The sequence below is a fragment of the Onychomys torridus genome, chromosome 18 (assembly GCF_903995425.1).
Source record: "Onychomys torridus chromosome 18, mOncTor1.1, whole genome shotgun sequence".
Classification (NCBI taxonomy): Eukaryota; Metazoa; Chordata; class Mammalia; order Rodentia; family Cricetidae; genus Onychomys; species Onychomys torridus.
The window spans coordinates 27241588-27266868 of record NC_050460.1 but is presented as its reverse complement, the minus strand read 5'-3'; the positions used below and the strand labels follow the sequence as shown (position 1 = coordinate 27266868).

The following is a 25281-nucleotide window of genomic DNA, read 5'->3' as shown; positions in this document are numbered from 1 at the left end:
AATATCCCTCAGGGAATTTTTTAAACTAAATCTTTCCCAAAGATACAGAAGGAGCTTTCAGTGAGATTCATAAAACATTATTAATGTGTATCACAGACTACAATCAAGCCTCTACATAATTTTATAGTGGATAAAGATCTCTTTAAGATCTCCCTTGTGCTTTGAGGTTTATTAGAAACAATCTTAACCTTATAGCAGCAATGGACCAGTATGCTGTGCAGTGGATGCTGCAAGGTATCATCATGGCTTATTGTACATGATGGAGGTGCCCGGCTATACTATTTAGATTAAGTCACCAGCATCTCTGCCAGAGATGTCTTCAGTTTAGAGAACACAGCAACATTATATGACTAAGACCAGCACCCACAAGTACTTTCTAAAGTCTATGTTTCAGTGTGTGGTTGACTAGGCTTAACTGCCCCAAGATTTGTGTCTAATCTCAGTTCAAACTCTCTAACTCCCCATCCCTAGATGGGCCTGTTTGATCCTGAGTCTCCAATAGAGTAGTGTGGAGATCCAATTCTGTTTAATAGATCTACTTGGGAATACAAATAATCCTTGGTGCATGAGCTAGCTGTTTGGACACATGCTCAGCCTGGAAGGAGGGGACTGGACCTGCCTGTACTGAATCCACCAGGCTTAAATGAGTCTTGTAGGTCCTGGAGGACAAGGGAATGGAGGGGAGGGGCTAGGGGGAAGGTGGGGTGGGGGTGGGAGGGGGGAGGACAGGGGAACCCATGGCTGATGTATAAAATTTAAACACATAATAATAATAATAAAAATCAACAAGAATGTCTTAAGCCTGTGAATCTTAGACCAACTGTTCATTGTATTACAACTAACATTTTCAATTTAGTTAACAAATTATATGGTTTTCATGTGGAATGTTTATACATGCGTCAGTTTGGTGGACCCCTGCCCACTGAGTTTTCCCTCATCCCCTGTCCCATTTCTCTGCTTTACCTTTTTATCTCCAGTTTGTTTTTTCATCTTCTACCTCTTCTGTTAAAGTTTGTTTTATTTTTTTCCAGTCATGTGGGCACCTTTCTTGTTTCCTGGTTTTTAACCATGTTTTCTCAACCTGGATACACGTGCCTAACAATTAGATTAGAAGCTTGGATCCATACATCAGAACATACAGTGTTCATCATTTTGAGCCTGAGTCATCTCACTTCCAATAACATTTTTCAGCTCCATTTTACTTTCCTGTATATTTCATTTTTGTTTCCAGCTGAATAGAATTTCATTGATAACATTTAACAGGTCTTATTAGCACTTTCTTTTGGACCAGCTACTATTAATCTTAACTAAATGAAAATATGAGAATTGAATAAAAATATGGTTAATTATAGTACAACACAGAAAAAGAACACTTGTGATTATCATCAGTAAATGATTAGTAGAATAAAAAATCAGTTTATTTGAGCTTGAAAGCTACAGTTTGTATTTGTGACTCATTATATCATGTGATGCTGATTATGTGAAAAGCATTTAAAATAATTTATCTAAACCACTCTTAATAATGGGCCTTACACACCTCTTTTTTTTTATAGGCTCATCATAAAATTTTAACGAGTACCCACCAAGTTCTATTAAATAGCTCCATACCCATAGTCACACAGATGACCCTGCTTAAACTCAGTGGGTCACAAAATGAAACCAAAAGACATGAGCATTGGAAAAGGACTTGTAGGAAGACGGTCAGGCTCATAGGGATGGGAGAGAGATAAAAAAGGGTTGAGGAAGAATGATCAGAATTCTTACTTCCTAGTAAAAATGAACTATTCCAATTTAAGGCCCTAGGAAGATTTCTGATGGTTAGCTACCTAGTATGAAGGTTGGGTCAATTTAGCTGGACCAACTGTTTTGGAGAGACTGAGGCTGGGGTGAGGCACTGACAACCAACAAGATCATAAAATCCTTTCTTTGGAAGCATGACTGCCTCTGAAATAACCACTAAGAGGATTGTACCATATCCACCAGACTTGCTTATCAGAAGCTTGTAAATCACTAAGAGGTAGAAATACTTCCTGGAAGACACACCTAGTCTCCACCACAGAATGCTGAGGACCTTAGGGTGTCCCCACATTCAGTCCTCTGCAGAAGCATTCTAGGAGGTCACTCATCACCCATTTACTCAGGTCTTTGTCTGTTTTCCTTGGTTACAATGCTAAGGTTCACCAACCACAATAATTATGTGTATATTTTTCGTTCTTTAAAATTCTGTGCTGGTACAATGAGAAAACCAAACAATAACAACAAAAATCAAACCACACCAAACAACGACAACAATAACAACAAAACCCTAATTTCTAGAGAGTAAATATTTGAAAATTTTGATACCATAAGAAGGGATACTGTATCAAGACTGCTAAGAATATGAAACCCAAAGGAGAATCTGCTACTGCCACACTCCTAAAGCAGTTTGGTTGCCATTTCTATTCCTCTGCTCACCTGCATACATACAGAGAAGTATAGCTTTTACTCACCATCAAAGAAACCTCCCTTTGCAGCAGATAGAGACTACTACAAAAGCCACAATTGTTCAGAAGGCAGACACCATGAGGTAAGGTACCTTTACAGGCTAGTATTTTTTTAAATAAATAAATCTTTTTTATTATTATTATATTTCTGTTTCAATTTTACACATCAGCCATGGGTTCCCCTGACCTCCCCCTCCTGCCCCCACCCCCAGCTTCCCCCCAGCCCCACCCTCCACTCCCATCTCCTCCAGGGCTAAGACTCCCCTGAGGATTCAATTCAACCTGGTGGATTCAGTACAGGCAGGTCCAGTCCCCTCCTTCCAGGCTGAGCAAAGTGTCCCTGTGTAAGCCCAAGGTTCCAAACAGCCAGCTCATGCACTAAGGACAGGTCCCAGTCCCACTGCCTGGGTGCCTCCCAAACAGTTCAGGCTATTCAGTTGTCCCACTTATCCAGAAGGCCTGCTCCAGCTAGGGACTCCATAGCCTTTGGTTCATAATTCATGTGCTTCAATTCGTTTGGCTATTTGTCCCTGGGCTTCTTGCAATTTTGGTCTCAACAATTCATGCTTTTACAGTCCCTCCTCTTTCTTGACAACTGGATACCTGGAGCTCCACCTGGGGCCTGGCTGAGGATCTCTGCATCCACTTCCATCAGTTATTGGATGAGAGTTCCAGCATGACTGTTAGGGTGTTTGGCCATCTGATCACCAGACTAGGTTAGATCAGGCTTTCTCTCGACCATTGCCAGCAGTCTACAGAGGATGTGTCATTGTGGATTTCTGAGGACCTCTCGAGCACTTTGCCTATTCCTGTTCTCATGTGGTCTTCATTTATCATGGTCTGTTATTCCTCATTCTCCCTTTCTGTTTATGATCCAGCTGGGATCTCCTGCTCCCCTAAGCTTTCTTTCCCTCAAACCTTGCCCTTCATTACTCCCACTGTCGTCCAGGTTGTTCATGTAGATGTCATCCATTTCTGTTTCATTGAGTGATCCCTATGTCTTTCCTAGGGTCCCGTTTTCTAGGTAGCCTCCCTGGAGTTGTGTAGCAGTCTAGTCCTCTTTGTTTTACATCTAGTATCCTCCTATCAGTGAGTACATACCATGTTTGTCCTTCTGAGTCTGGGTTACCTCATTCAGGATGATTTTTTCTAGATCCATCCATTTGCCTGCAAACCTCATGATGTCATTGTTTTTCTCTGCTGAGTAGTACTCCATTGTGTATATGTACCATATTTTCTTTATCCATTCTTCAGTTGAAGGGCATCTAGGTTGTTTCCAGGTTCTGGCTATTACAAACAATGATGGTATGAACATAGATGAGCAAATGCCCTTGTGGTATGATTGAGCATTCCTTGGTTACATGCCCAAGAGTGCTACAGCTGGGTCTTGGGGGAGATGGATTCCCAGTTTTCTAAGGAAGCACCATATTGATTTCCAAAGTGGCTGTACAAGCTTGCATTCCCACCAGCAGTGGAGGAGAGTTCCCCTTGCTCCACATCCTCTCCAGCATAAGCTGTCTTCTGTGTTTTTGATCTTAGCCATTCTGCAAGGTGTAAGGTGGTATCTAAGAGTCATTTTGATTTGTATTTCCCGGATAATTAGGGATGTTGAGCAATTCCTTAAATGTCTTTCAGCCATTTGAACTTCTTCTTTTGAGAATTCTGTTTAGTTCTATAGCCCATTTCTTAATTGGACTATTGGGCATTTTGATGTCTAATTTCTTGAGTTCTTTATATATTCTGGGTATCAGCCCTCTGTCAGATGTGGGGTTGGTGAAGACCTTTTCCCATTCTGTAGGCTGTCGCTTTGTCTTGTTGACCATGTCCTTTGCTCTACAAAAGCTTCTCAGTTTCAACAGGTCCCATTGATTGATTGTTTCTCTCAGTGTCTGTGCTACTGGTGTTATATTTAGAAAGTGATCTCTGGTGCCAATGCGTTCAAGAGTACTTCTTACTTTCTCTTCTATCAGGTTCAGAGTAACTGGATTTATGTTGAGGTCTTTGATCCACTTGGACTTAAGTTTTGTGCATGGTGACAGATATGGATCTATTTGCAGCCTTCTACACATTGACATCCAGTTATGCCAGCACCATTTGTTGAAGATGCTTTCTTTTTTCCATTGTACATTTTTGGCTTCTTTGTCAAAAATTATATGTTCATAGGTGTGCGGGTTAATGTCAGGGTCTTCAATTCGATTCCATTGGTCCACATGTCAGTTTTTATGCCAGTACCAAGCTGTTTTTATTATGGTAGCTCTATAGTAGAGCTTGAGGTCGGGGATTGTGATGCCTCCAGAGGTTGTTTTATTGTACAGGATTCTTTTGGCTATCCTGTTTTTTTTTTTTTTTTTTTTCCATATGAAGTTGAGTGTTATTCTTTCCAGATCTGTGAAGAATTGTGTTGGTAATTTGATAGGGATTGTGTTGAATCTGTAGATTGCTTTTGGTAAGATCGCCATTTTTACTATGTTAATCCTGCCTATCCATGAGCATGGGAGATCTTTCCATTTTCTGACATCTTCTTCAATTTCTTTTTTCAGGGACTTAAAGTTCTTCTCATATGGGTCCTTCACATGCTTATTTAGAATAACCACAAGGTATTTTATATCATTTGTGGCTATTGTAAAGGGTGATGTATCTCTGATTTCCTTCTCAGCCTGTATGTCTATTGTATACAGGAGGGCTACAGACTTTTTGATTTGATATTGTATCCTGCTATGTTGCTGAAGGTTTTTATTAGCTGTATCAGTTCCTTGGTTGAATTTTTGGGGTCACTCATGTATACTATCATGTCAACTGCAAATATGGAAAGCTTGACTATTTCCTTTCCAATTTGTATCCCCTTAATCTCCTTATGTTGTCTTATAGCTCTAGTTAGAACTTCAAGTACTATATTGAATAACTATGGGGAGAGGAGACAGCCTTGCCTTGTTCCTGATTTTAGTGATATTACTTTGAGTTTCTCTCCATTTAATTTGATGTTGGCTGTTGGCTTGCTGTAGATTGCCTTTATTATGTTTAGGTATGTTCCCTGTATTCCTGATTGCTCCAAGACCTTTATCATGAAGGGGTGCTGGATTTTGTCAAATGCCTTTTCTGCATCTAATGAGATGGTCATGCAGTTTTTTTTCTTTGAGTTTGTTTATATGGTGTATTACATTGACGGACTTTCATATGTTGAACCACTCTTGCATCCCTGGGATGAAGCCTACTTGGTCATGGTGGATAATTGGTTTGATGAGTCCTTGGAGTCTGTTTGCCAGTATTTGATTGAGTATTTTTGCATCAATGTTCATGAGGGAGATAGGTCTGCAGTTCTCTTTCTTTGTTGCATCTTTGGTTTAGGAATCAGGGTAATTGCAGCCTCATAGAAGGAGTTTGGTAATATACTTTCTGCTTCTATTGTGTGGAACAATTTAAAGAGTATTGGTATTAAGTCTTCTTTGAAGATCTGGTAGAATTCTGCAGTGAAACCATCTGGTCCTGGGCTTTTTTTGGTTGGGAGACTTTTAATGACTGATTCTATTTCCTTAGGGGTTATTGGACTATTTAAATGGTTTATCTGGTCTTGATTTAACTTAGGTATGTGGTACCTATCCAGAAAATTATCCATTTCTTTTAGATTTTCCAGTTTTGTGAGTAGAGGTGTTTGAAGTATGACCTGATGATTCTCTGGATTTCGTCATTGTCTGTTGTTATGTCCCCCTTTTCATTTCTGATTTTGTTAATTTGGATGCTCTGTCTCTGTCTTTTGGTTAGTTTGGATAAGGGCTTGTCTATCTTGTTGATCTTCTCAAATAACCAACTCTTTGTTTCATTAAGCCTTTGTATTGTTCTCTTTATTTCTATTTTATTGATTTCAGCTCTCCATTTGATAATTTTCCTATTCCTCCTGGGAGACTTTGCTTCTTCCTGTTCAAGGGCTTTCAGGTGTGCTGTCAAGTCACTAGCATGAGATTTCTCCATCTTCTTTACGTGGGCATTTAGTGCTATGAATTTCCCTCTTAGCACTGCTTTCATAGTGTCCCATAAGTTTGGGCATGTGGTGTATTCATTTTCATTGATCTCTACTGGGTAGTTTTATATCAAGTTGACACTAATTAGAGCCGTCAGAGAGGAGGGAGCCTTGATTGAGCAAATGCCTCCCAAATATCCAGCTGTAGGTATTTTCTTAAATAGTGATTGATGGGGGAGCGCCCACGTTTTTATGGGTGGTTCTATCCCTGGGCTGGTGGTCCTGATTTCTATAAGAAAGCAAGCCATGGGGAGCAAACCAGTAAGCAGCACTCCCCTATGGTTTCCGCATCAGTTCCTGTCTCAGAGTTCCAGTCCTGACTTCCTTTGATGATAAACTGTGATGTGTGTAAGTAACACTCTCCTCCTCAGGACCCTTTGCTCACAATGTTTCATCACAGCACTAATAACCCAAACAAAGGCAGTCCCTAACCCCCAGTTGATACATCGATAATGCAACCCCTACACCAAAGGTTCAGGGGACATTGAAGATAAGAGCAGAAATATTGTCTAGAGCCAGAGGACCAGGAGGTCTGTGGTGAGACAGTGTATTCTGTATATGACAGGGTAGCTATGACCCAAGAAAACTCAACAGGTGATGGCCTGAACAGGACCTGAACAATAACAACATAATTTGACAAGCCAGCATGGATCGAGAAATCGAGGTCCCAGCCCTAGATGAAGAGCTACTGGCAATTAACGCTCTTTGAAAGAACAAAATTAGTCTTCCCCAGAGATAATCTCCAAAACTTGTTATACCAAGTAGTCAACCTTAAAAATTTATGCATAAGAGCAACATAAAATGGCCTCAGATATATATGTATATATATGTATGTATGTATGACAGTACATAGATATAAAACAATAATAATTAAAGAAAAACAGAAGACAATCCAAAGAATTTCTGGAATTAGTTGTAAGACCATGTATGTACTGTAGCAGGGAGCAACAGGAAAGTCATTATAAATACTATGATGTGGATGTATTGTTTATGGTGTTTATGGAGTCTAATAGTGTGCAATCTACAAAGCATACATGGCAGTATCAGAGTAATATTGGTTCAACTTTTATATGTGCTATATTGGTTTAACATTTTATACATATAATTTTTAGAATTAAATTTCTTTTCTGAAAAAATCTGGGTTTTGCTAATTTTTTGAAGGATAATTATCATGTAGTGAGATTAGAATTTCTGAAAACAAATTATTCAATTCAAATCACAATTCTATCTGTCACTAGCTAGACCCTCCTTGATAAAGCAGTAATGATAATAACCCTTTCATGGGAAATATATATGTGCGTGTGTCTGTGTGTGTAACAACCATTTCATACAGATCACACCTTAGTACACTTGATTTCTTTTCATACTGTCATTTTTATTAACAAATAAGTATTTGTTTTTGTTTGTTTTTCCTGAAGACTGGAAAGTATATTTCATAAACCCAGATCCAATTGAGAGGCCCTAGAACACTCAATATCCTGATAGCAGAAGCCCATAGATAAAGGTCTAAGCTTCTCTTCACTCTGTAAAAAAATTCTGAGTCTTCCACTTGTTTTAGATTCCCCAGTAAGAGACAGTTCTTACTTCCTACAATAGCACCCGGGTCATCTGTCACAATACTATCTTTTCTTTCCTCACTTTTTGCTCATGCTTGGTTTTGTTTCTTGGAATTTCCTCTTAAATAAACTACTTGCACTAGAACCCTTGCTTCAAGTTCTGTCAAAGCAAAAAGGCATAAAAGAACATTATATTCAGCTTGTATTACACCTGGCTGCCTTGTCCAGCTACTAATCTGTCTTTGCCTTTCTGTTATTGTGTGCAGCTATTGCACAGGTTGGTTTTGCTGTTTGCAGAATGTCATTTAGGACTTCAGCTATCCCCCTTTCTCATATGTGTGTGTGTGTGTGTGTGTGTGTGCGCGCGCGCACGTGACACACACACACACACACACACACACACACACACATACATATATATATATATACACACACCCAGTGCCAGCTCTCAGATTCTTGTCATGTATATTCAATTTTCATTACCTTAAGCTTGTTTAATCTGTTTGCCATTTTATTGCACTTGTAGTCAAAGCAAAGCTTCCTTTATTTTCCCCTATTAGCAATGGTCATTCTGTTTTCCCCTATATTTTTCTGAGAGAAGATGGATGAATCTGAAAGAAAAGCCTCTAAATTCTTTATAAATTAGCGTAATATTTTGTGATTTAATTTACATGAAAACAAACAAACACTGTGTATATATTCAATTTTTAAAACAAAGATAGACAGGAAGTGTTTCTTTTCTTTGTTATTTAGGGAATTTCTTTCACTTCTTAGCTCTGGGAAGAAGAGAAAGGATGTGGAAGGTAGCTTTAGGTTTCCTCTTCCCAGGTTACTGAGTTAGTACCCTGCTTTTAAAAACCATAATATTTCATCCTGTTTTTCTACAGGCATCTAAGTGTATTTTTCTGCTCAGAATCCACAGCAGTAACTTTTATGATTCTCGAGCCCTCACAGAGGTCAGGCTCATTCATGGAAGTGTTGGCTATAGAAGAAAGTCAGCAGGATAATTTAGTAGTTGTTTCAATCCTTCTACTTTGACACATAGTAATGATAAACTATCTTAAGAGAAAGCAGTTTATCTGGCCAGATCATGAGAACAGTTATGATAGACAAGACCCTATACTATGCTGATGAGCCCTGCATGGACAAAGAATACATCTAAAATTGCAGTACTGCTTTGGGCCATACTTAGCTTCTTAATCACAGTAATTCCAGTAATGATAATAGAGTTGAGGAGCTGTTAATCAAGTAGATACCTTTCTAGAAGTTCATTTTTTTCTCTGTAAGACTCAAGGATTTCAGTAAGTATGTGAATTACATATTTCAAAAACAAACGAATAAATTTTACCTTTCAGAAATTCAACATAAAAATCCAAAGATTAATTAAACATTTCTCTTAAACTTTCATGACTTTATTATGTCCCATTTGAGATATGTCACCCCTTACCTATGACTACTGTTGTAAAAGTGGCTTCAGATGAACCTAGGTAGCTTTAGTAAAGTTTAAAAAAAAGTTTAAATTTCCCTTCCTCACTTTTAAGGAAAGGCTATGTTAGTAACACACTAATCTTGTTGCCAAAGTAAATGCTGGCAGCTTACTTATACGCACAGAGATTCCCTTTGTAGCTTCTGAGATTGAATGAACTATATGATCTCATGAACTTCATGCCTAGAAATGCCAGTGAGAATGGAAATCTCTAGTAATAACTTCTTACAGCATGATGAGGATTTTTTAGATAAGTAGTACCCTTCTAGGTATATGAGATACCTACTCAGTAGTTGATAGGAATCTAATCAATGGTATCTTGCTGAATTTACTACTTAAAATTTATATCACAGTCATATGTCATCTTATGTAACACTGTCATAAGGTATCATTTCATGTTAGATAATGTTTCATAACATTTCAGAAGTGCTGTAGGCAGAGTAACAGCGATTCACTGGAACAATGAATTATGAGAGACTTGTTATCATGACATGAATTTGTATTTTTTCATAATGTTACAAAGTTGCACATATTTTGTTGATTTTTCTACCCCTACTCAACCAAATGAGATTTTTAATGTATTCCTACTTTACATTCTATATATCCTTTTCCATTTCTTGAAACAAAGTGTTGTCATGCAGCTAAGGTTTGCCTCATACAATCCTCTTCCATTAGCATCCCAGTGGTGAAGATTACAGGTGTGTATTACCACACCCGCCCCCTCTACCTCTCACAGGATGGTTTCCTGTGCTTTGATGACTCCAAGAATCTCTTATGTAATTTTGAAATAAAACAACATCACTAAACATTCTTAATCCTTTTAGATCCCGAATATCATTATTCCTCGATGTTATTGTCAATAGAGAATTCAGAAACTGGCATATTGTGGGGTTCTTACACTTGAATAATAGATTTGTATATGGTAGAATCAATACATCTTCTTTAAGAAGGAATATTTTATGTCATTAATTTTTACAACATCATATAATATGTTCTGATTACTCCTTCTACTTTTTATCTCCTTCCTATTCTTATCAACTCAACTCCTCACTCCCTCTTACTCCCTATTAGCCCCTTTCCAAGACTAATGACTTCTTTAGGGAGGTGCTATATATTTAAGCCAGAGACGTGGATGTGACCAGAGGATTGGATCTATCCATCAGAATCTGGTAGGATTATCAATAGATACACAACTGAAGGCCATGTTTTTCCCTCTCCCTGAATCTATCAGCAGCAAACAGTTCAGCAGAGAGAGGTACAAGGACAAAGCAATTCAGGATTCCTCTCTGTATCTTCCAGCCCATGTTCTCTCAAATGTAACCACTTCAAATTTTATGGAAAGGTAATATGGAACACTATTTGATCTATTGATCTTCTATTGCTTGGCAAACAATAACTTCTTAATTTACTGCAACACCATAAAAATTGAAATTTTGCTGAGTTTTTATTGAAGCACATAGAGAAATTACATTTTCTACTATTTTTTGCTTCAGTGAAATCAGTCCACATCAAGTTTTGAGTTTAAATTTTAATACTAAGATGTATTATTTCTGAATTTTTCACTGTAGATTTTTTACATAATAGCTAGTTTCTGTACAAGGGCAATATACTGGACATATTCTCTATGAAACAATGTAAGAAATTCAAGCCATCTGCCTAAGCTCTAACTCAGTGTTTTGTGTGTGTGTGTGTGTGTGTGTGTGTGTGTGTGTGTGTATGTGTGTGCATGTGTGTATGTATACACAATATGGAAATTCATGGTAGATAAAGTTAAGACTATCTTCAGCTGCAGATGATTGGAAAGGCATGAAAAAAACCTCATGCAAGTTATTTAGAGTACTATGGATAAGAAATAAATGTACATATACATAAACAATATGTATACACACCCAGGTGAACAGACATGAAATAAAGGATATAGTGAAGAACCTCATCTGATTAAAATGTGTGATAATAGAGATGTTAACAGCACCAACTAGCTGAAGTATCTGTTCCCCATGATGCCTAGGGGAAAGGCTTACTATTAAAAGAATGACAAAAATATTTCTTAAGAAAAAAAATCAGCACAAAAGGTTTCTTAGTAAGTATATTTCAAGAAGAAAGGAAAAGGAGAAACATAGTTGACTGTGGAAAAATTCAAGAATATTCAATATATGTAGTCAGGAATAAACTGAAAAACATAAATTCATAATTTGAAACAGATATTACAGTCAAAGCAATCTGAGCTCTTTGTGTTACTCACTGGAAGGTTTAAAATATTGTTAAACTGTGTATATGTAAGGATAGTGCAGCACATTTTAATAGCTCACATACTCTTCCAGTTACTTCATTTAGTAAAACTTTTAGTTAGTGCTTTTGTGCTCATGTTACTACATAGAATTTGTTTAAGTTACTATATAATAAAGCAAACATTTGGAATAATTAGGTTAATCATTTAAAACACTTATCAGTTTTAAAGTAATAAAGTATAAGACATATAAGCCTGAGATGTACAGACAGAAATAAATAAAACACTATTAAAGATAATTAAAAATGAACTAAGTATATAGGGGATGTATTGGTACAGGGAACTCAATACTATCAAGATACTAATCCTTTCCCAGATAAAATTAAATTCAATTTTTATGTAAGGAAGCAAAACCACAGGATTCTAAGATAATGCAAAGAGAAAAGTCAGTCAAACCCCCTTGCATTGCTAGACATTAGTCCCAAATCTCAGAAAATCAAGTTAGTGTCATATTGACCTTCAAAAGCTAAAATAGAGACTGGAAAATTGGGAAGTGCATCTATGCATATCAGAAGTCCTGGCTTAGGAAAAAGCAAGCTATGCACACTTGTGGAGAAACAATAGACTGGTCAGTATGTTTCACTGATGTTGTGAATGAATGCTGGTGGGGGTTGGTGAAGCCCAAGTCTGTACAAATACCATGAATAAAGTCTTTTCATGGCAGAATAACACTGAATGAAACAATAATACTTACAATACCTTAAAAATTTAAGATTTCATAATGGAAAATTATTTTTCATAGAAATTAAAGCCATAAAAATATCCTATAAAACCTAACATTTAAAACATAATTTCTACTTATCAAATATCATAAATAATAGTGAAAAGACAAAACCATAAAACAGTGCAAGTATTTGACAACAAATACAAGCAACAAAAATTTTGTATCTAGAATTCATAGAGGAATATATTACAGATAACACAAAAGATAAAGAATCTCTAAGAAAAACAGGCAAAAATCAAGCAAACATTGATCACAAAAGGAGATAAACAGTCAATAAATACACAGAAGCATCACAAATGTCATTAGTAATAAATGCAAATAATTACTACAATACAATACTTGATTTCTTATTTGATTAGATAGAAGATATGGAAAAACAAGGATTCTAGTAATATATCTGGTAATAGAGTATGCTTCGAAAAAAATTTAAGAAGTGTAAACACTCTGATTTCTTATGACACGGTAAAGTCCATGGTAGTATTATTAACAAAAGTATGTGTGTGTGTGTGTGTGTGTGTGTGTGTGTGTGTGTGTGTATGTGTGTGTGTGTGTGAAAGAGAAAGAGAGAGAGAGAGAGAGAAACAGAGACAGAGACTGAGAAGATATAGAGAGACAGAGAGATGGAGACAGAGCAAGAATGAGATACTATTCAAATGTTCATATATGCAAGATGTATTTTTTTAAAAATCTGTTACACACATCAGCGAAAACAAACAAGCTGTACTACATGTCTTGAGATAAACCTTAAATGGTGCAGCTGATTTTGCCCCTCCAAGGCTCAGAAAGAACCACAGAAGAAGCCGCTGAAAGCATGTGAGAATGAGTGAATGGGAGGTGTGCTTCCGCTGTCCACAGACATCTGAGCAAGTTGAGGACTTTGCATTTGCAAACTCACTGTGTAAGACCTGCAGTGTCAGACCCATCAGCAGTTCAGCATGGACCATGAGGAGCTCCTGAGGCACCACCCCTCCCTGAGAGGTTACTGACAGATACTGCCTGTTACGGGTCTGTGTTCCAGTACAGAAACACCATAACATTAGCAGGTGATTTGGAAAGATGTGCTGCAGCAGGAGAGGCAAGGTGAGCAGTGTGAGAGAGAAACAAGTGTTTAACAAGGAAAAGGCATTATCTACAACGATGGAGACTCAAAGAACAGGGCAAAGGATACATACATTTTGAGTCTTTACTTACAAAATTTTAAAAGACACACACTACAGGAGAATTGTTGAGGTACATATATGTGTATGTAACTACAGTGAGTGACAGTGTGGGGAGTATTCACGCAGGATGTTAGAGCCCAGGGCTGAGGAGATGTGCTTGCAAAGGCTAAGTGGGACTTTTTGGAATTACAATGTGTTCTTATTGTGAATTTATCAGTATTTATTTTATGAACATTTTCATCTTCAATATTTATACTTTAATGATAAAAACCCAATATGTTTATAAGCTTCTCACAGTAATGGAGACTAATGGCAACAATAATACTGAACAAATGGGGATTTTGCATTTTTTAATTTCTGGAAAATTATCTTTGGTTATATAATGTAATATGCCAGAACAGTTAATTCATTAGTATGATTGCTTCTTTTTTTTTTTTCAGAATAAAGGCTATTAAGTAGCATTCAGTATACATACTGACAAAAATAGCTTTTATGGCAATAAATTTGAGAGTTAATTTTTTGAAAAGATCTAATATTTATCATCCTCTGTCAGGTAACCACATATGAATTCACACTGATTACACAATTGGCTTGCATACAATATATAACAATAGTGTCTAATATAGGTCAGGATCTAAGTAATACTATTTCAGTCTCTCTGAAATGGATATACTTTTTGCACAAATAGCAATCTAACCAATTGGCATTAGTGAAAACTTTCTTTGTGCTTCTTTGCTCTTTAGGTCTCCACACACATGTTGAGTGTTGCAGAGAAAGTAGTGTTATATGAATTACAGAGCTCACATGAGAGAGAAGGCAGGTGCTCCATCTCAATATTTAAGATCTTAGTGATAAGATTGAAACAAATCTGAGCATCAAGATCTGAGCAACCTAGGCCTGTGGGTCTGGTCTAGCTATACACTGCAAAGCATGTCATCTCCACCTCAGCACCAACCCTGGAGTCTAGGCGGAAGTGATGCTATGACTTAAAAGTCCCTGGGACGTCTAAAGACCTCCAGATCTGTGGAATAGAATAGGTATTTTGTTTCAGTGGTTTGTTTAGACTGATAAAAGTCATAGATTTATTAATTCTCACTCATCACTTAACTACAAAACAATAAAGGTAATTAGGAAAAAGGTATACACTTTGTTCCCCAGAGCTCACATGGTAGTGGAACAGATAGGTAAATGTATATATAGCTAACGCCATTAAATGCCATCTGACCTAAGCATTTTTTTTAAGCAGTTAGCTAAGGAAAAGAAGTGACCATTCTAATGTGCGGTGACAAGGGTAGCTCCTACTATCTGCAAGTGTGTGTATGTGTAGGCTAAAAAGTGAACTCGGGTACACATGGAATAGCACCATAAGCAGGCTGTGATGAAGCAGGGTTGTTTGCTTTTCTCTTTTAGAATGAGGGCGCAGTGACAGGAAGATGGTACAGGGAGTGAGCTACCCATGAAAGGCCAATATCAAAGAGAACAAACAAACCTGTGCTATGAGGAAATTACAGGGGGCAGTAAATGCTGTCTCTGGTCTGTTTCACCCAGAACCCACATCTGTGTGAAGGTGCTGCCGCTGGACCTGTTCAGTCTTCACTCTGAGCATCCAGTAACAATCAAGTACCCATAGATACGCCCTCACTAGGTGAGGGGACCCTTGAAGATGCTCTCCATATTTCCACCAAGTATTGAATTTATTCTATTAAGTTGTAGCTTGCCTATAGCATGTCATTAAAATCAACCATCCCACAGTCAGCAAACACAAATAAGGATTTTTACCTTTTCCTGATAATTCAGTAAGTATTTTGATTCCCAATTTCTGTAATAGTTAATTTTATATGACTTTTTAATACACTATCACATTAGATTTTTAGATCTCCAATTTTCAGAGTAATGTTTGTCTTATTATTAGTTAATTATCAATAATAAACAATCAATGTATCAATTATTTATTAAATAATTTGTTAAATGATTATTTATTAAATCATTGTATTTTGGAAATTATTTGGTACATTTTTTTTATATTTCATTGCTGGTCTTCTATAGAGTCAGAACAATCAGGCTCCAACTTTAAAGAAATGCCAGAGAGGCCACTGTCATTTATTCAACTGTGATGTGGAGCGTCCTGGTAGTCGAGTTGACAAATGAATGGCTGACTTGAAAGACTGGGTTTTGCGATGACTTCCATTCCTCACTGTGGGACCTCCAAACCATTGTCTTGAAATTCATTTGTTGCTTTCCTGCCTTACTGATGTGGAAGCCTCTAAGTGGCCTTAACGTCAAATCTAAGGTGCTAAATTTTACAGCAAGATCAATTTCCACAGTGTTTTTACTGCTGAATACATTTTTTTTAAAGGATGCATTAAATTTTGAGTCTGTCTAAAGGATGATTGCTAACAGGTTGTTTCAGGAGAAAACAAGGAGTGCACTCATGTGAATACTTGTCTGGCAGGCAGTGCTTTGCTATACTAGATTATTACAGATGGCAGGAAGAAAGCACTACCAGGGATGTGACATGGGAGAATTTATCATCAGAAGTAGGTAGCTGCATAGAGTGTCAGCATTACTGCACCCACTGTCTTGTAAAAAAAAAAAAAAAAAGTGAGGATCCCAGTTCATTTATCATTAAACAAGGCATTCAAATATGCACTCCCTTCAGAAGTTGTGTTGAATATTTGCTCATCTTCCTTCCTCTGCTGCTAGTCTGTTAGTGTAGTGGACAACTTAGCAGAGGGTTGCTGTATGACACATGCACATTTAAATGAAAAGGGTGAAAGGCACATGTAAAGAGAATTATCCCATGTAGACTCTCCTCTCTGAAAACTGATGAGTGAAACCAACACAGTTTTATGTGCTGTTCTGTCTTTCTTATTTGCATGCAGTCTGTAAAGAAAGCATTTGCCTCCAATAATTCACCCAACTTAATGTATGGTGGAGACTGATTGGTTGGTTTGAAACCCCAGCTCTGGGACTGGTTCCTTGCACAATAGCACTGATTCCTCATGCTCTTCTTGCATACAAGCATCCATATCTAAGGCTTGACTCATCCAGGCACTAAAGGCAAAACCTAAGTCTTCACATGGGCAGCACTCGGACAGGCACCTTCTCTGTGTTTAGTGCCATTGTGTTACGGCCTAAAAGCCATCAGCTCTGCCACCGAAATCTGACATGAAGTCTGGCTCTGATGCTTATGGGTTAGGTAGATTTTTGTCATATTGCTAAACCTTTTATGCCTCCATTTCTTCAATTTTAGAATGGCAACAATAGGAATAAAATAAAGTTGTTATGAAACTAAATGCTGAAGGTACAAACTTTGTACAGCATATAATTCACAGCATATATGAAGTTAGATTAGTTAGTTCCCTTTGTTATAGAAACATCATTAAGAGTCCTGTTTTGTTTGTTTGCTATTTATTGTTAAAAACTACATCTGATGACTTTTGTCTCCCAATTTCCTATAACTTCACTGAATAGTTAATTAGCACTGGACCTAACCAGTTTGACCTTCCAGAGTGAAAGAAAAACAATAAAAATCATGGCAGATGTTTAGGTAAACAGAGTTTCTAATTGGTGCTATAACTACTTTTCCCATAGCAGACAAGGTATATAAAGAAAATATTTGCTATTATATTTGGAATAAATATATTTTGTAATAAATATATTTGGAATAAAAATACTTGCTATCGTTATGGAATTACTTGCATACAGTTTGGAATTTGGCTCTCACATCTTCTCAGTCCTGTACCCATGAGATCTGCTTTAGGAGTCTTATCCGCTGCCCTTTAAGGTCACGGCTTTTGCCTGTCATATATTCATGGGGAATAAAGTGTTTGCTATGTAGGCAGACCTACTGACTGTTTCTAGACATGCATATTAGTCTAATATTTTTAATCCTAGAACTCCTTAATGCAGGCAAGGAGCTTTACTTTCTGCTTTCATTGTGGTCGTGAGAATATGAACCTAAAAGCTTTAAGGGAAAATAGAGGTAATGAGGTTGACTGCAGTTTTCCATCCTGATTGACTCTGCCTTTGGGAATTACTTTATATAAAATGAGTGTCCAGTAACTAATAAGTTGAATTTCGTGGAGTGACTCTACACTGGGATATATGAAGAATGAGAAAATTGCTGCTCACTCCTTACGGTACAGGCTAGGAGTTTGCCCTCTTCTGTGATCATCTACTTCACATCTACTCTTGGTCAAATCGAATGAAAGTGAAGGGACTAGTCGACAGTAAGGAAGCTTTTAGTTTAAAGTACTTACTACAGTCATTATACTTTTATGTTCATTATATTAAGTTATACTCATACAAAAAAAGAGTTGGGAATTCATCCCTCAGGCAATGGGAAGTTGTTTATTAAGAAAGAAGTGACACAGTGAATTGTGTACTTAGGAAAACCAACCCAAATTTAATATTTGAAGTAGAAAAAGCACTGAGAAAATTGAATGACAACTTGTAGATTTTTATCTGAATAAAAGAAAACAGGCCAGGAGAAAACTAGGTAGGCTTCCTACAGACCTTCTCCCCTTGCTGTTCCCCCAGAGGCAAAGCCCTAGTCTCATCCCTAGCATTGCAGGGAACATCAGCTGCAGCATTCCCGTGCCCACATCTCATGTGAATCCCACAAACCACCCTCTCCTAACAAGCCTCCCCCACTTTGACTCAGACCCCAGCTCTAGCAGACACCCTCTGCTAACCCAAGTACTGCTCCTTCCAGTGTGACAAGTTGGCTGAAGGCAAACCCAGACCTCTCCTTCTGCTCCTGAGATCCAATCCCCTCAGTCTCATCTCCAGCTCTGGTAACTTGCTGTGGTCTCCCTTTCCTCTCTGACCCCATCCCCAATGAATCACAAAGATCTTCTCCAACCATCGTTCCCTTAACTTATTCCAGTGTACTAGCCTACAACACCAACAGGCATTCCCTGTGAACAAACACCTGAACAGGACTGAAAAACAGGCAACACAGAATGGATGTGAAAACAGGATCCATCCTTCTGCTGCATCCAAGAAACACACCTCAACTCAAAGATAAACATTACCTCAGTCAGGGTAAAGGTGGGAAGAAGATATTAAAAAAAAAAATAAATAAAAATAAGAAGCAAGCTGATGCAGCCATTTTAATAGCTAACAAAATAGACTTCAAACTAAAACTAGTCAAAAGAGATAGGGATGGATACTACATACTCATCAAAGGAAAAATCAACCAAGATGACATGTCAATTATTAAAATTTATGCCCCAAACTTAAGGGCACCCAAGTTTTCCAAAGAAACACCAGCACTCCTGCTTAAATCACATATTGAACCTCACACCATACAGCCACTATGGAAATCAATATGGTAGTTCCTCACAAAGTTGGGTATCGATCCACCTCAAAACCTAGCTATACTATTCTTGGTCATATACCCAAAGGAAGCTGTGTCCTACCACAAGGACACTAGCTCAACCATGTTGACTGTGGCTTTTTAAAATAATAACCAGGAACTAGAAACAACTTTGATAAACCTTAACGGAAGAATAGATAAAGAAAATGTGGTACATTCATACAATGGAGTATTACTCAGCTGTTAAAAATAATAATATCATGAAATTTGCAGGCAGATGGATGGAACTAGAAAAAAATCATCCTGATTGAGGTACCCAAGAATGAAGAATACAAATAATGGTATGTATTAACTTATAAGAGGATATTAGCTGTTAAGTAAATGATAACCAAGCTACGATACATAGGCCCAAAGAAGTTAGGTAAAGAGGAAGGTCAAGGGGATCTTTTTGGGAGGGGAAAATAGAACAGATTAAATGGGTGTACTGTGTGGGAGTGGGGAAGGGAGTCGGGAGATCTGGTGAGGGGCAGGACAGATGAAGGGCAAGAGTATTGGGGGAGAAAGCTGGAATTGGGGAGGCATTTTGGGGTGGTTTGGAAACCTAGTGCAGTGGAAACTTCCTGGAATCTATGAGGGTAATCCTAATGAGTACACCTAGTAATGAGTAGTAAGGAATCACAACTGTTCACCTCTTGGTAGCCATGTGAGTCTTCCAGTGGTGGGACTACATTGCATTCAACTGAGCTGTAGTTCCATGGAAATACCAAAACCACCCAAGCTGATGCTCAGACAAAAGTTTTCTCTCTGCAAACTGACATTTCAAGGACAATATCCACACAAATCATCGACCATGGAGAAGTTGAGCTGGTGCCTACACAGAACCCTTGACTTCTGTGTAGGAAAGTACTCGGCAGGTTACCAGAAAGAGACATGTGGACACCAACTCATCCACAAAAACCTTTGACCTACCATCTGTCCTGCCTATAAAATATGCTAGGGCAATGTGGTGGCACAGAACTCATGAGAGTAGCCAACCAATGCTTGATTAACCGAAGACTCACTTCATGAGAAGGAACTCATACCTGACTGCTTGGGTAACCAAGAACCTGAAACTAGATAGATGGGTAAAACCAAACACTATTAGTCTAAAAATAAATCAATAAAATGATTCCAATGATATTCTTCTGTACTCAGATCAGTGCCTCATCATCAGAGAGGCTCCCTCTGGCAGCAGAAGGAAACAGATTCAGAGACAAGGAAAAAAATCAGATGAATCCTAAGTTGGGACATGTTTGATGAGATCCATTCAGATACAGAGGTATAGGAGAAGGAGGGCATTTTAAACAGAAGGGTTCTCAAATAATTATAGTCTCAAAAACATAGCTCAGTTGAGTCAGAAAGCATTGTATGTAATTTTAGAGATTGAAATTAAAAATGTGTCATGACAGCCTGTGCAAAGCCTAGAACAGAAAAGAAAGGTGAGAGGGTGTCTGTGGCCATGCTGGTGTCTGAGGAACTTGCTGCCACAGGGACCATGCCAATCCTAGTGGCCCATGCAGCCACACAGAGCCATCCTGGGCTGCTGCAGTGGGCCATATCTGGGTCCATGGCCCAACAGCAGCCATGGTCTTGGCTCATGTCCATGGCTCTTGTTACCACAGGGGGATCATAGGAACTATGTGTGTTGAAATCATAGGGGCCCTGAAGAGCCAGCCCTGTCCCTCATGGGCCCCAGGGACAGCTGGCTCTGCCCTTTGCTGGACACTACAGCAGGAGAGCTGTGCCCCACGCCCCATGGGAGAGCTGACCAGAATAGCGTGGGCTTCTGAGAGCTGGCTCTGCCTTTTGCCTGAGGTGTGCAGTCCTAATGGCCCTGACTGACCCAGCTCAGCTATCACCAGCACCCACATCCTGGGTCCTGTGTTGGCCCACCCTAGCAGCTGCCCTATCGATGACCTGCTTGAGTGTGGAACAATGACAACAGTATCTCCATGACTCTGAGCAACAACAGGATATCCGAAGGTTTTGAACCAGACCAACGACTCATTGCAATGAACATTTTACGGGTGGGGTTGATTGAACAAAAGGGGTGTACTGGGTGACACACTGCAGCTCCGCATGCCGCTGTGGTGAAGAAGAGTGGTTGGAAAGATGGAGGCTCAAGAGGGATGTTTTCTTTGTTTTGCTTTTAATTAAGTTTGGGGGTGACATGCTGCAGGGGTGAGGGGCAGATATGGAGGGACTGTGGGTGAGCAGAATTGGGGTACATGATGTGAAATTCCCAAAGAATCAATTAAAAAAAAACTGCATTTAAAAATCAAACAAACAAATCCATAAACAAACAAAAAAGCGAAGGGAGGGAGAATGGCTGGATGACACTTGTCATGTTGGAAAGAATTTCAGTGCAGGCGATCTTGAGGAAAGGGGAAGATTTGGTGATTTATTTTAGGGTGATACTTGCTGCATTAAATTATGAAAACTCTCAGATGCTGTCAACTACATCTGAAAAATATATTTTCAATGCAAAAGAAAATAACGGGCAGCATCCAGATGTGAAGTACTTTTGCCATCATATTCAGAGTGCTGTTTGTGTGACTCTGGCCTGTAGCAGATATTGCGCTTAAAAGGTTTTCACGTACATTTGTCATGCAAACAGAATAGATTCCTCGGATAAACAACAGAAATTAAGCACAAAGCCTTTTCCTTTTTAAAGTGGAAAGGACTATTTATTGTTCTTTCTATCAAGTAGGTCCCCAGAAAGCTGTTTTAAAAGTACGTTTTCCTATCTCTGCACTGTCTTCTGCTTCTCACAGCAGTATTCTCAGGCATGCAGACCTCTTTTCCTATGGGTACGGCCTTAAAAAGGGAGTCACAGAATGTATGGGAAGATGACATTCCTTTCTTTAAAAAAGATTTACTTTGTATATATGTGGTGTTTATTTGTGGTTAGTGCATGCATTTACGTGGGTGCCCACAGAGGCCAGAAGAGGGCGCCGGATTCTCTAGAGCTAGAGTTACAGGTGGCTCTGAGTTTGTCCTCTGCAAAAACATTATGAGTTCTTAACCTCAGGGCCATCTCTCCAGCCTGGGCAAGGATATTCTCACATGATTTCGATAAATCATGCTTTCAGGAAGGAGCTACTCTTATAAATAAAGATGATAAATAGTTGTCTCTTTAGTAGTGTCAATAACTAGAAACAATAGAGAAAATAAGTGTGTGTGTGTGTGTGTGTGTGTGTGTGTGTGTGTGTGTGTGTGTGATGGGGTATGCATGTATATACTACTGTGTGCATATGCACACATTTATCTTCTAGAGAGCCACCAGAATTCTATGGGAGGAACATGTGCAAATGAGAGACATTTGGGTTACATCACTGATATATCTGTTTGCAGGGAGAACTCAAACAGTTCCGTATGCCATGCTCCCAGTGTATAGTATCTAAATTTAGACAGGCTGGGAACATAGGTCTTTATGGGAACCACATGACTGACCTAATGACTTAGAGGGAGTAATTTGGAGAGCCTTTTGATAATCTCTAAAATACCATTAGCAAAAGTGTTTGAATTGTTATCAAATAGTATCCTCAGGACACAATAGAGCACTTGTGAACTCACAGCAGCTGTGGCTGGCTGAATAAGACCTGCACAATATCAATCCAATCATCATTTTAACATCGATGGAATCACAAAGCCATGTGTGTGTGTGTGTGTGTGTGTGTGTGTGTGTGTGTGTTATACATTGTCACCATTTTGATATAACACTTGAGAAAAGTATGTGTGGGGGCATATAGTATATTTTAGTTCCCATCAGGATGGGGGAAGCCATGGTGGTTGGATCAGCTCAGACATTAGTGGGGGAGCCTGTCACAGTGCTGTGCACATGACAGAGACCAGGAGGCAGGGATCTCAGAGCTAGTCCCACAGGCTGGCACAGCCTTCCAAGTCCTGCCCCAGTGACCTACTTCATTTAGGCAACTTCTCCCCCTGAAGGTTCCACAGCCTTCGAAATAGTACTACATGTTTGGGGTTAAGCACTAAACAAACAAAACCTATGAGGATATAATTTTCAGCTTTGCAATGAAGCATGGCAAAAATGCGTGCATATTACTTGCAACAAGCAGAACAGTTAAGAACACACCTTTGGAACTAGCTCAAAGCAGCACATGTTCACTTATTTTTAATTCTTAGGCCATGTGTATGGACCAAAGATAAAAATGATACTGCCTCAAATTCATTAATATTGTCAATGTAATATATTAATAATAGTACTGTATTTAATTTTCTAACCTAATGGTAAACCTCTCAAACCCCAGATTTTAGCCTGGTGTTCTCACCACTGTCATCCTCTCCTTGTCCACAGCAGACAGACAGACATGTGCACACACACTAAATCAATCAATCAATCAATCAATCAATCAATCAATCTTTTTCCCCATAACATAGCCTTGAGGAAACTTAATATTATGTTTGTATGAACATAATATTGTCTAGTAGCTAGCAGACACTGCAAAAAAGAACAGAGTGAAAACTCATTTTTTGTCACTGTATTATAAGAGATATTCATTATCTTCATAATTTTTAGGTAGAAGTTTGGACTCAATCCTGAGTGTTGTTGCAAACAGAAGAATCCTCCTTTATTCTAAAGTGACCTGAAATTTAGCACATTAGAAAGATGGCTCATTCAGACTTCAGCTACAGGGAAAAATTGTCAGTGGAGTTAAAGGATGGGTGTTTTATTACTTGTGGATGCAATTTATTATGTAGTTGTGCCTAAATACCACTCACTTTCTCTGAACTCAGAACCACAGTAATATGATGCCCAGCCCACAGCTTCGCAACACATTCCATTAACCTCACATGTTTCAGCTATTTTAAATATTAGTTCCATTTCAACAAACAAAATCCTGCAATGCATTCTGGTAAATTACTCTCTAATATGAAGAGACTAGAGCATGAAACTCCAACAAGAATGTTTAATGGAATACAAATATCCAATCTAGAGGCTCTAATAAAAGTCTCCTCTCTTTGGGTGAAGGCCCTTGGCTATTACACAAAAACCATCATACGTGGTTGCCCTCAAAATGCATTATAGATCAGACTCATAATCTTTTCTTCTACAAATGGCACAAGAATTGATTTCAATTATCATTTAATACTGATTTCCCTCTTCTGTCAAAAAGTTCTCTGTACACATGCAACTGAAGGTTGTCAGCTTGAGCTCATTTACAGAACTCTTAAGGACTATTGATTTGTCAGTGAAATTTCTAGTTTTCTCGTAGTTACTGGAAGGATACCTCCGAGGCTGAATTAGATGACAGGATGGCCCGAATGCCGATAGGCTTAGTGAAGACTGATGAAAAGAGAAACTCAAATTTGTCAGAATGCGTTCTGTAAATTAGGTTAACATGATTGATTATACTAAGCCAAAATTTCTCATGTAGCAATGGCCTGAATTTTAATGATCTCTTTTCTTCCTGCTTGGTTTTGTGCTTTGGTACATGCCTTTGATGTCTGCACATTAACCTTTGGAGAAAGTATGAAGTGGTTTAAAAATAAATTGAACTTATGACTTTGGCAGCTAGGAGTTGTTTGGTGCCCTATGGAGGCTTGTTTTATTTCTTTCAAGTCCATCAGCATATGAGTTACCACAGAGTATTTACAGAAGCACATATGTAAGGCCAATATTTTTGTAGGATTTTATGTTCTCACAGGCACTTAAGAACCCATCGGCCTTTATCTTCACCTTAATTTTCTCACAATCCTTGTTAAAAAAAAAAAAAAAAAAAGACAGTTTTTCACAAGTGATGTCTTTTCGAGAGCACTGACTTCATTCTGAGGAAACGCAGATGCATCTTGCAGACACAGTCAGTGTTTCCTTTAAACAATCTCTCCCTACCCTGTCTCCCACATGCATTTTTCTATAAATGTTGTACAGATTTATCTCTATAGAAACAGATCTAGACTTTCTGTGGCTTTAAAAGATGCAAGTTTGCATTCTATCAGAAAAAAAATCACAAAATCATGGATATAAATCAACTTGAGAGTGAGTGTTTTGCTTGACAAATCACAACCAACACAAATTTTTAGAAGCTTAAAACCTAGAAACATTACAAAGTCCACAAAACATATTCTGTGTGTGTGTATGTGTGTGTGTGTGTGTGTGTGTGTGTGTGTGTGTGAGAGAGAGAGAGAGAGAGAGAGAGAGAGAGAGAGAGAGAGAGAGAGAGAGAGAGAGAGAGAAGACAAT

The 25281-nt window shown here is 38.3% G+C and overlaps 1 protein-coding gene across 1 annotated transcript in view; it reads right to left on the bottom strand.

Annotated features, from left to right (window-relative positions):
* Khdrbs2 (KH RNA binding domain containing, signal transduction associated 2) overlaps positions 1–25281 on the bottom strand; it is a 278911-nt gene that overhangs the window by 170678 nt on the left and 82952 nt on the right. The gene's annotated exons all lie outside the window — the stretch shown is intronic.